Source organism: Erinaceus europaeus, chromosome 9, assembly GCF_950295315.1.
Source record: "Erinaceus europaeus chromosome 9, mEriEur2.1, whole genome shotgun sequence".
Classification (NCBI taxonomy): domain Eukaryota; kingdom Metazoa; phylum Chordata; class Mammalia; order Eulipotyphla; family Erinaceidae; genus Erinaceus; species Erinaceus europaeus.
The window spans coordinates 66,680,171-66,693,607 of NC_080170.1; positions in this window are offsets into that span (position 1 = coordinate 66,680,171).

Genomic DNA, 13,437 nt, shown 5'->3' on the forward strand with positions numbered 1-13,437 from the left:
ATTTACATTCCGACCAGCAGTGCAGAAGGGTTTCTCTGTCCCCACAGCCTCTCCAGCATTTGTTGCTGCTGTCCTTTTTGATGTATGCAATTCTCACAGGAGTGCAATGGTATCTCAATGTTGTCTTTATTTGCATTTCTCTGACAATCAGTGATCTGGAGCAGTTTTTCATGTTTATTAGCCTCTTGGATCTCCTCTGAAGTGAATATTTTGTTCATATCCTCTGCCCATTTTTGAATGGGGTCATTTGCTTTTTTGGTGCTAAGTTTGCTAAACTCTTTGTATATTTTGGTTATTAGACTCTTGTCTGATGTATAGCATGTGAAGATCTTCTCCCATTCTGTGAGGGGTCTCTTTGTTTGTGTGATAGTTTCTTTGGCTATGCAGAAGCTTTTCAATTTGATGTAGTCGTTTGTTTTTCACACAACTGTCTTAAAGATACATGTTGGAGGGGGCTAGGCGATGGCACACCTGGTTAAATGCACACATTACAGTATGCAAGGATCTGGGTTCAAGCCCCTGGTCCCCACCTGCAGGGGGAAAGCTTCATGAGTGGTGAAGCAGGTCTGCAGGTGTCTCTCTGTCTCTCTCCTGCACTATTTCCCCTCCCCTCACAATTTCTCTGTCTTTATTCAAAATAAATGAATAAAGATTAAAAAAATTTTAAAGATACATGTTGGGTCATAAAGTAGGATTGTTGATATTTGCCAAATTATACCAATTACACTTCATTAGTACTCAATTGTGACTAAAACTTACATTTCCCTACAGTTAAAGAGTGTTGTTGTGCCAGATGTTGTATGCGGGGCCGCGGAGAAGAGAGGGGGGTCCGGAGCGAAGAGGAAACACAATTCTTTATTTGCGCTGGCACCTCAGAGTTGGGTGCTAGAGAAGCAGGTTGGGCCACGTGGAGGTAGCTAAAATGGCCGCCTCACACAGTAACCTTTCCTGCGTCTGAACACCGGAGTGAAGCGCTGGCAAGAGAGCGAGGTGTGGAAAACGAAGGGCTTTTATAGGAGTAGCTTTCACGAGAATATGAAGGGGGAGGAGTAACCATAGCACTCCAGGATAGGATGATAACTCTCATGAGAATGGGAGGGGGGAGGAGTGACCAAAGCACTGCAGATATCACGGGGATATAGATAATAGCGGTTTTGAAACCAAAGAAAGACCCAACACTGGCCGCCAGCTATAGACCAATTTCTCTCCTCTCCGTGTGTTACAAACTCCTTGAGAGGCTGCTTCTGTCACGTATTTCTCATCTTACAGAGAAATTCCTATCACCCGCCCAAGCTGGTTTCCGCCCAGGAAGATCTACCTGCGAACAAGCCCTGGCCCTCTCAACTTACATTGGAAATGGATTCCAGAAGAATTTAAAGACGGGTGCTGTCTTTGTTGATCTCACAGCAGCCTATGACACGGTCTGGCACCGTGGTCTCCTAGTCAAGACCTTAAGATGCCTGCCTCTATGGGTGGCCAACACTATATCGTTTCTTCTCCAAAACAGAAGATTCCGGGTGCATCTGGGTGACAAGTCTAGCAGATGGAGATTTGTCTCAAGTGGCCTCCCCCAGGGCTCTGTTCTGGCTCCTATGCTATTTAATATTTACATCAATGACCTCCCAGAAACTTCTTCAAGGAAGTTCATCTATGCCGATGACATCTGCTGTGCAACTCAGGCATCAAAGTTCGACATCCTTGAGGAAACACTCACGAAAGACATGTCTCTGATATCTGATTACTGTAAAAAATGGCGACTAATCCCTAGCACTGCAAAAACAGTATCATCTGTTTTCCATCTACACCATGCCTCGGCCTCGCGTGAGCTTAATGTGCAGCTTGGCGATACGAGAATCCGGCATGAAGCCCAGCCAGTCTATCTTGGTGTTACTCTCGATCCCACTCTGTCATTTCACAAACATCTCATAAAAACTGCAGCAAAGGTGGGCGTGAGGAATAACATCATTGCAAGACTGGCCAGCTCCTCATGGGGCACGAGCGCTTCCACACTACGATCATCATCTCTGGTATTATGCTATTCCACTGCAGAATACTGTGCCCCAGTATGGTTCCGTAGCCCCCATGTCCACTTGGTCGATTCCAAATTATATTCCTCCATGAGGATAATTTCTGGAACCATCCGTTCCACCCCGGTTCCATGGCTGCCAGTTCTTAGCAACATCGCCCCGCCAGATATTCGTCAGGATGCGGCATCATCTAAGTTCATTTCCCACATCTACGCTTGACCGGAACTGCCAATATACGTGGATATCTTCACCCACCCTGTCCAACGCTTGACGTCTCGTCACCCAATCTGGTCCCCTACGCCTACACTGAACTTCTCTGTTCCAGTCTCTTGGAAACAGAGTTGGCAGTCAGCTGAGGTAAAGAACAAACACCTTATCACAGACCCCTGCAAGCGTCAACCTGGCTTTGACCTAGCACGTTATGATTGGGCCCTCCTCAATCGCTATCTAACAGGCCATGGCCGGTGCGCCGCTATGTTCCATTGCCGGGGAGCCAGAGACGACCTGAACTGCCGCTGCGGCTACAGACAGACTATGACCCACATAGTCAACGACTGCCACCTCTCCAGATTCAAAGGAGGTCTCGAAACTTTACATCAGGCTCAACCTGACGCTGTTGACTAGCTACGGAAGAAGGGCAAACGCTAGAAGAAGAATTAGCCCCAGCTTAGGACCTTTCTCTGATGTAGAGGCTGTCTACCTGGCAGCTTTACTCCCTCTCACCCTTCCTTCCTTCTTGAAGAATGTGACTTTGTTCAAATAGGAGACCTTGAGCTGAAGTCCCAATGCTAGAAGAAGAAGAAGGGGATATAGAGAATGTCCTGAGGGCATAACTTGGCAGAACAGGCACTCCCAGAATGTCCCAACTCTCACGGGAACTAGTAGCCTGAGGGGAAAACATGGCAGATGTGAATGCATCTGCACAATTTCCCAGCAAAAGAGGGTGCACTTTTAAAATATTTGCTAGATCTTTTATTTCTGAAGATTGATTTTTCTCATCAGAGAAAGAGAGAAGGAGAGAGAAAAACAGGATCATCTGGCACATGCAATGCCAGGGATCAACTCAGGTCCTCATGCCAGAGAATCTAGTGCTTTATCCACTGCATTGCCTCCTGAGTAAAAAAAAAAAAAAAAGAATCTTTTTTAAAAATTTACTTATTTATAAAGTAGAAACACTGACAAGACCATAGGATAAGAGGGGTACAATTCCCACCACCAGACCTCAGTAGCCCATTTCCTCCCCTGATAGCTTTCCTATCCTTTAACCCCAAGGGAGTAAGGACTCAGGGTCATTATGGAGTACAGAAGGTGGAAGGTCTGGCTTCTGTAATTGCTTCCCCACTGAACATGAACATTGACAGGTCGATCCATACTCCCAGCCTCTCTCTCTCTTTCCCTAGTGGGGCAGGACTCTGAGTAAGCAGAGTTCCAGGACATATTGGTGGGGTCATCTGTCCAGGGAAGTCCAGTTAGCATCATGGTAGCATCTGGAACCTGGTGGCTGAAAAAGAGTTAACATATAAACCCACACACAGGTTAAGCACACATGGCACGAAGCGCAAGGACCAGCGCAAGGATCCTGGTTCGAGACCCGGCTCTCCACTTGCAAGGGAGTCGCTTCACAGGCAGTGAAGCAGGTCTGCGGGTGTCTATCTTTCTCTCCCCCTCTGTCATCCTGTCCTCTCTCCATTTCTCTCTGTCCTAACAATGATGACATTAATAATTACTAACAACAATAAAAAACAAAAAGGACAACAAAAGAGAAAATAAATAAATATAAACCCATACAAATTGTTGATTAATCATGAACCTAAAGGCTGAAATATTGCAGATGAAGATTTGGGGGTTTCCATTTTGGAAATAGAAAATGAATCTTTTTGTAGTCTGGGAGGTGGCAACAGTGGCTAAGGAACTAGACTCTCAACCATGCGGTCCTGAGTTCATTCCCCGGCAGCACATGTACCAGAGTGATGTCTGGCTCTTTTTCTCTCTCCTCCTATCTTTCTCATTAATAAAAATAAAATCTTTAAAAAAATAAATAAATAAAAAGAAAATGCATCTTTTTTCCCTTCAGGCTTATTGCTGGGCTCAGTGCCTGCACCATGAATCCACCGCTCCTGGAGGCCATTTTTTTCCCCTTTTGTTGCAGCCTGGTTGTGGTTATTATTATTGCCATTGTTGATGCTGTTCGTTGTTGTATAGGACAGAGAGAAATGAAGAGAGGAAGGGGAGACAGAGAGGGGGAGAGAAGGATAGACACCTGCAGACCAGCTTCACCGCCCGTGAAGCGACTCTCCTGCAGGTGGGGAGCTGTGGGCTCGAACCGGGATTCTATCCTTAGGCAGGTCCTTGCGCTTTGCGCCACATGCGCTTAACCCACTGCGCCACTGCCCGAACACCCGAAAATGCATCTTTTTTTTTTTACGATTTATTTCTTTAGTAATGAGCAAGAGACAGAGAGAGAGATGTCACAGATAATACTCGGGATCTCATGCTTGAGAGACCATTGTTTTATCTTCTGTTCTACCTCCCAGGCTGAGTCTGTTAGGCTGTTAATTCTTTTTTTTTTCTTTTTTTCTGTGATATGGCCCTTTTTCCTTTTTTAAAATTAAACCAGAGTAATTCTCAGCTCTGGTTTATGAACCTGGGACTTTGGAGCCTCTTTGCATAACCATTATGCCTGGCATAACCTCTGCTTGACTTCTCCATTCTTATCTTTGACAAATTCCTCTGTTTCTGTGTACAAAATGGTGTGTACATCTCTCTAAGGATAAGCACATCTTTAGATGGCTCACTCTAGTCACTTAACTGGTGTGCAGAGGTCATATACCTTTTCCCAGACTGACACCTGTCTGCTTATGGGAGTTTGGTCCTTGACTATTAATTTCACTGGGATCAAAATTACCTCTTCAGGAGTCAGGCAATAGCGAAATGGGTTAAGCACACGTGGCACAAAGCACAAGGACCTGCATAAGGATCCCGGTTCAAGCCCCTAGCTCCCCACCTGCAGGGGAGTCGCTTCACAAATGGTGAAGCAGGTCTGCAGGTGTCTATCTTTCCCTCTGTCTTCCCCTCCTCTCTCCATTTCTCTCTGCCCTATCCAACAATGTTGACAACAATAACTACAATAATAAAACAAGGGCAACAAAAGAGAATAAATAAATAATCTCATTTCCAGTCTTCACCCTTTTAATATGGAAAGTTGACACCACTGAAATAATTTTCAAACAGGGTAGGAGAAAACTGCTATGGAAGCTACCTTACTACAATTGGCCCAAATTGTTGAACATTTCAAGGAGTGTGTACAAATATCTTGTTTGAGAAGACTGGTGAAGTCACCTCCTTCACCTAATCATGACCTCACCTTTTTATTTTTTCTCTCTCTGTGTGTACCTCCTGCACAAAAGCAATGTTTGGGTTTTTTGTTAGAGAGAGAGACAGGCACCACATAACCAAATCTTCCTTCAATGCATTGGAGGCTGGCCTTGAACCTAGGTTGCAGACATGGCAAGGCAACACATTATCCAAGTGAGCTATTTCACAGTCCATGTTATTATTATTATTATTATTTTACCAGAGTATTGGTTAGCTCTGGCTTATGGTGGTGTGGATATTGAACCTTGGATTTCCAAGCCTCATGCTTGAGAGTCTCTTTGTATACCATTATGCTATCTATCCCCACCCCCTGGGGTTTCTAACCTGACCTTGTGTTTCCCTGGTTGGGACTCTTTGAGCTTAAAGGCTATTCTTTGTCCTGTGAAACTTCCTCCTTCCTGATTCAGCCCATTGCATCTTCAATACAATCTGTTCTGTAAGCTGCCAGTTAGTTCTACAAACTTGCTTGGATGGCTTTTTGCTTTTGTTCTTCTTGAATACTTTAAAGGTACTTTGCAGCACATCAGAATGAACATAATTTCCAGTTTCCCCACTTTACCAATGACAAGATTGCTCAGCAAAGTCATGTTTCCCCATATGTTTTCAGTCTTATATTAATTTTGTTTGTTTGTTTTTCAGAGCACTGCTCAGTTCTGGCTCGCCGTGGTTAGGGGATTTAACCTGAAACTTTGGAGCCACAGCCATGAAAATCTCTTAGCTTAAACATTATGCTATGTTCTCCCAGTTTTATTTTAATGCCATGACTAGGACCTCAAGCACAAGACTGAAGGCAGTGTAAGATTAAGCATCTTTAGGTGCTGGTATAGTGTCGCACCTGGTTGAGCACATGTTATAAGTGCATAAGGACCCAGGTTCAAGCCCTCTGGTCTCCACCTGCAGGGAGAAAACTTTGCAAGTGGTGAAGTGTTGCTGGTCTCTCTGTCTCCCCTACCTTCTCAATTTCTGACTATCTCTAGCCAATAAATAAATAAAGATTAAAAAAAAAAGAGTAGGCACCTTTAACTTGCTACCAAATTCAACATAATAAATTTTCACTATTGAAACATACAAAAGAAGGGGCCAGGTAGTGGCACACCTGGTTGAGTGCATAGGTTACAATGCACAAGGACCCAGGCTTGATCTCCTGGTCCCCACCTGCAAGGGGAAAGCTTTGCTGTTGGGTAGTATGCCACCTCCCCCTGTCTTCTGCTTAACCATATGCCTATATAGGGATTTACTGATCCAAAGCTTTGGTCTATTTACATAAATCACTTTTACATAAAGCACTCCAGGGCATTGGTGGTTCAATGATAGGATTCTCGCCTGCTCCACCCACTCCTTGTCACACCCTGATCCCTTCTTTGTCACACCCTGATTTTCACCAGTCACTTTTCTCTCCACCCTCTCTATATCACATCCTGTTTCCACCCTACTTGGAGAGTATAAAAACAGCTGCTCTTCTGATTAAAGACACTTGGAAATTGCTTTCCGGCTCCGAGAGTTCCAGAGTGTATCTCCTGTGGAAGTTGGTGCAGCACGAGTTCCTGATCCCTCTCCCACACAGCAGCCTAGATCAGCTCCAGTTGAGTTCTCTCCAACCCAGAGAGCACTAGCTCGGGAAGAAGTACCCTCAGGCTATCCTGGCACTTTGCGAGTGGTAAAGCTGTGCCTCAGGTGTCTCTCTATCTCTCTTCCTCTCTATCTTTTCTCCCCCACTCAATTTCTGACAGTCTCTATCCAATAAATAAAGACAATAAAAATTAAAACATTCAAAAGAATAAAACTGAATCACTACATTTCACCAGACACAAAAGTAAATTTCAGATGGATCAAGGACATGAATGCAAGACCAGAAACTGTCAAATACTTAGAGGAAAACATTGGCAGCACTCTTTTCCATCTAAATTTTAGAGACATTTTCAATGAAAAATAAAAATGAAGCAGCTTCAGTGAAGCAGGTCTACAGGTATCTATCTTTGTCTCCCTCTCTGTCTTCCCCTCCTTCCTCAATTTCTTTTTGTCCTATCCAACAACAATTTCAAGGAAGACTAAAGCAAAAATAATCAATGGGACTACATTAAATTAAAAAGCTTCTGCACAACAAATGAAACCACCACCCAAACAAAGAGACCCCTTACAGAATGGGTGAAGATGTCATACATGCATGCCACACTCCAGACAAGAGGCTAATAACCAAAATATATAAAGAGCTCACCAAACTCAGGAAAAAAAAATGAGCCCATCCAAAAAATGGGGAGAGAAGAGATCCAAAGGGCCAACAAATATATGAAAAAATGCTCCAAGTCATTGATTGTCAGAGAAATGCAAATAAAGACAAAATAAGGGCAGGGATATATAGCATAACGGTTATGCAAGGAGACTTTCATGCCTGAGGCTCTGAAGTCCCAGGTTCAATCCCCCATGCCACCATAAGCCAGAGCTAAACAGTGTCTGGTATTGAAAAAGAAAAAAGATTTTGGGGCCAGGAGGCTCAAATGCTCACACAACAGTGTGCAAGGACCCAGGTTCAAGACCCTGGTCCCCACCTGCATGGGGGAAACTTCACAAGCGGTGAAGCAGGGTTGCAGGTGTCTCTCTGTTTCTGTCTCTCTACCTCTCTATCTCCTCCTCCCCTCAATTTCTGTCTCTATCCAATAATAAAAAAAAAAAGACAAATTGAGATACCACTTCACTCCTGTGAGAATGTCATACATCAAAAAAAGTAGAAGCAATAAATTCTGGAGAGGTTGTGGGCACAAAGGAACCCTCCTGCACTGCTGGGGGCAATGTAAATTGGTCCAACCTCTGTGGAGAAGAGTCCAGAGAATTCTCAGAAGGCTAAAAGTGGATTTACTCTATGACCCTGCAATTCCTCCCCTGAAAATATATCCTAAGGAACCAAACACACCCATCCAAAAAGATCTGTGTATACCTCTGTTCATAGCAGCACAACTTGTAATAGCCAAAAGCTGGAATAAAGCCAGGTGACCAACAACAGATGGATGGCTGAGAAAGTTGTGGTCTGTGTACATGATGGAATACTCAGCTATTAAAAATGGTAAACTCACTCTTTATTTTTGAATATTTATTTATTCCTTTTTGTTGCCCTTGTTACTTAACCCACTGCGTTACTGCCCAACTCCCTCTGGTGTCTTTCTGTCTGAATAATAAAGAAGCCCAGAGTAGTAAGCTCAAACATGTGAAGTCCCTGGTTCCACAAAAAGCAAAACAAAACAAAAAAACCGCAGTTGGCACAGGAGAGAGGCACCTCTGCCGTGCTCAAGCATAACTTTATTTTATAGTCTCATAAGGCTTAGATCATTAAAACAAAAATCACCAAGGGATAGATTATTAAAACAAAAATCACCAAGGGATAGATTATTAAAACAAAAATCACCAAGGTTTTGGTCACTAATACATAAATCACCAAGGCTTTTATTATTAATACAAAAATCACCAAGGCTTTGATTATTAAAACAAAGATCACCAAGTAAGAACAGCACAGGCAGGGAACACCTCCTGTTTTGAGGAACATTCACATTCCAGGGGCACTTTTCTCCCTAGAGATCATATCACAGTTTCTATGTCTTTTGTTATTCCTGTATCTTTGTGCTAGGCAGATGTCCTACTGATTAATATTCCACCTGTATGTTTATGCCATCCTCTTGTCCCTATGTATCAGAAGCTAATGGTTCATAGAAAGTTCAAGCTTGTTATGTTTCTAGGGGGCTTAAACAAATTGAACAGCCCATTTTTCATAAAATCTGTTCCATTGTTGGATCAAGGAGTTTTGTTTTGTTCCTTACAGAGAAGGCACCAAGGTGGTGCTGACCTGGCCAGCCTCTCCACAAAGTTAAGCTCTCTAACTGGAATTCATCTTTCTTGTATGCTCACTATGTGACCTAGGTTCTCGTGTGCTATTCCTGCATAAGGAAGTGGGAGCATAGTGGTGGGTGGTAGATTAAAAGGCCCATTGTATCTAGGTGGGTACCATAACTTTTCATTAATTATGTTATGTAAGGTGCCCCCCCCCACTGTGGGAAGTACCAATCTTTCCCTATATTTTAGTGGGAATACTAAAGGAAGTGTTATAGATAAGGGGGAAACAATTCTTCCTCTTGGAGTCTCCTGAAAAATTCTGCATTACTGATATTGCTTGTTCCATTATGATCAATCTTACAGAGTGCAGTGCAGGTTTTGCCATTATCTTTGTTATTGGTCAGCCTCTGAGCCTGGCCATAGGTAATTATTATTAAGACCACACAGAGTTTAATCCCAAGCCCTATACATGGCAAAAGGCGAGATAGTTTCAGTCTGGCCTGCAGAGTCCAGCTGTGCTGAAGAACTTCCTGCAAAGCTGGTACTGTGTCAAGCAGTTCGCATGGCAGCACTTGCGCTATCTTTCCTTTTTTTCTCGTTTCTTTTATCTTCTATTTTATTTAGGGCCGGTAAAACAGCTCACTTGGATAGGGTACTTGCTTTTTACCACGTGCTAGACCCAGGTAAGAGCCCAGCCCCTGACAAATTGAAGGTAACTTCAGTGCAGTGATGTTTATCTTCCTGTTACTTCCACTCTCCCTCTCTGAAAAAGTTAGCCTGGAGCAGTGAAATCCAGGTAACATATGTATGAATGTATGTACGTAAGAAAATGAGGGACTGGGTGGTGGCACACCTGCTTGAGCACACGTTACAATGCACAAAGACACTGGTTAGAGCCTCTGGTACCCACCTGTAGGGGTAAATCTTTGCAAAATGGTGAAGCAATGCTGCAGGTGACTCTCTTTCCCCATCTCCTTCTATGCTCTTGATCTCTGGCATATGCAATGTTGGGGATCACTTCAAAGTCCAACACTTTATATACCATATACATCATGAGCCACTTTATCACTTTTGTAGTGTTTATTATGAAATAGATAGATAGGGAGAGAGGTGGAAAGGGCAGGGGTAGATAGCATAATGGCTATGCAAACAGATTCTCATCCCTGAGGCTCCCAAGTCCCAGGTTCAATCCCCTGTACTACCATAAGCCAGAGTTGATCACTATCTGGTTAAGAGAGGGGGAAGGGGGAGGGAGAGGGAGAGAGAAATTTTTGGGGATTGACCCTAAAACCTCTGGGGCCTCAGGCATGAAACTTGATTGATGCTCTTATCTTCTTGGCCCCAGACTAGGCACTTATTTGTTTTTTTATTATATTTTTTATTTTTATTTATTATTTTTTTTTTACCAGAGCACTGCTCAATTCTGGCTTATGGTGGTGTGGGGGATTGAACCTGGGACTTGAGAGCCTCAGGCATGAAAGTACCTTTGCATAACCATTATGCTATAACCCCACCCTTGTTTTTTGTTTTATTTTTTATTTTCCCTTTTGTTGCCCTTGTTTTTTATTGTTGTTGTTATTGATGTCGTCACTGTTAGATAGGACAGAGAGAAATGGAGGGGAAGACAGAGGGGGGAAAGACAGACACCTGCAGACCTGCTTCACTGCCTGTGAAGCAACTCCTCTGCGGGAGCCGTGGGTTCCAACAGGATCCTTACCTTGCGCTTTGTGCCATATGCACTTAACCCGCTGCACTACTGTCCTACTCCTGGCACTTATTTATTTTGCCTCCAGGGTTATTGCTGGGGCTTGTGCCTGCACCACAAATCTATTGCTCCTGGAGACTATTTTTTTTCTCCCTTTTGTAATGCCCTTGTTCTTTTATCGTTGTGTGGTTATTATTATTGTTGTTATTGATGTCATTGTTGCTGGATAGAACAGAGAGAAATGGAGAGAGGAGAGGAAGATACAGAGGGGGAGAGAAAGACCTATAGACCTGCTTAATTGCCCATGAAGTGATCCCCCTGCAGGTGGGGAGCCGGGGGCTCAAACTGGGATCCTGACATAGGTCTTTGCTTCAGGCCATGTGTGCTTAACCCTCCATACTACCGCCTAACCCCCACTTTTTTTTTTCCTTAATTCAAAGACAGCAAAGGAGGACAAAAACATTACCACTCCGACACGTATAAAGAATCCTATGGTGCTCCCATGTGGTGCCAGGGAATTTGAACCTGTGTCCTTGTACCTGGTAGATTAAGTGGATGTTATACTAGGATATGTTAGTTAATGCTAGTTAGCCCCAAGGTAGGCATTTTTAAAGAAAAATCTTTGTTCATCGGGCATTTAAAATAACTTTTTAGTGTTGATATCCATACAAACACACAGGTATAATTATGCAAAATGCTTGGGGGTCAGGTAGTGGCACACCTGACTAAGTGCTCACATAATAGTGAGCAAGGACCCAGGTTCAAGCCTCTGGTCCCCACCTATAGGGAAAAGCTTCAGAAGTGGTGAAACAGTGCTATATGTATCTGTCTCTCTCCCTCTTTATCTCCCTCCCTTCTCTTGTCTCTATCCAATAATAAATAAAATAAAAGTTAAGAATTAAGCAAAATGCTTTAAGATATGGACTTTGGAAGCTCAAGAGGAGGCCCAGTGAATGCCTTACCAACCCCGAAACCCTGACTTTAATCTCTGGCACCATATATAAATACCATGGACAGCTGCAAGGAACTCTGAATGCTGGAGAAATACTTTGGTGTTTCTCTCCTCTCTAAAAATATAAAATACTGCCCATGTCCAGCAGGAAAGCAATTACAGAAGCCAGACCATCCACCTTCTGTACCCCATAATGATCCTGGGTCCATACTCCCAGATGGGGTAAATAGGAAAGCTTCCCATGGAGGGAATAGGATATGGAACTCTGGTGGTGGGAATTGTGTAGAATTGTACCCCTCTTATCCTACGGTCTTGTCAATCACTATTAAATCAATAATAAAAAAATAGAATATAAAGTAATATGAATTCTATTTCTACTAGTTAAGTCTTCTTTATTAAAACATTCATTTAAGACACATTCAAAAACTAATAATGAGCAAAACAAATTCTAGTTTCCAGAGATGGTGATAAAATGTCAAAAAAGAAAAACAAAGGGGGCAGGCAGTAGCACACCCAGTTAAGCACACATAGTATGAAGCACAAGGACCCAGGTTTGGTCCTTGAAGCATAAATGGTGAAGCAGGTCTGCAGATGTCCATATTTCTCTCTCTCTCTATATATATATATCCCTCTCCCCTCTCAATTTCTCTCTGTCCTATCCAATAAAATGGGGGGAAAAAATGGCTTCCAGGAGCAGTGGATTCCATAACCCTGGAGGCAAAAAAAAAAAAAAAGGAAAAACAAACAAAAAAATACCCTGCACTGGACTTACAGGTATTAAGGTTACGTGGCCCCAAGTTCGATCCCTGGAATCACATGTGGCAATGAAGGTCTAGTTCTCTCAGTCTCTCATATACTTAAAATCCAAACAGTAATATAATTCTTTAAGTATATTTCTTCAGAAGGTAGTTCTCTTTCTTTCTTTTTAAAATTTACTTTATTAATGAGAAAGAGAGAACCAGAGCATCACTGGCATATGTGGTACTAGAAGTTGAAGTTGGGACCTGTGCACAGAATATACCCACTGCGCCACCTGCTGGGCCATTCAAAAGGTATCATCTTAATTCTGCTTTTCATAGATGAACCAGAACCTGAAGTGTAACAGGAAAAACCACAAGTTAGTCAGTGTTTTACTAATGGTTTTTCCTCCTGCGTTCCCAAGAAAATTCCACACTTATGTAGATTTATCTCCTGTATAAGTACCGCGCGCTAACCAGCACTGGAGCTCCGTAGATTTATTTCCTAATGTCCCTTAAAAGAAAAAGAGAAATACACTTCAAACTACATCTAGGTAAATCTGCTTTGCATTTCTAGAAATAAAGTATCTATGGAAACATTAATTTCTGAGCAGCTTAAGGATCCCGGTTCGAACCCGTCTCCCCACCTGTAGGGGAGTCGCCTCACAAGCAGTGAAGCAGGTCTGCAGGTGTCTATATCTGCAGATGTCTATCTTTCTCTCCCCCTCTCTGTCTTCCCCTCCTCTCTCCATTTCTCTCTGTCCTATCCAACAACAATGACATCAATAACAACAATAATAGCTACAACAATAAAACAATAAG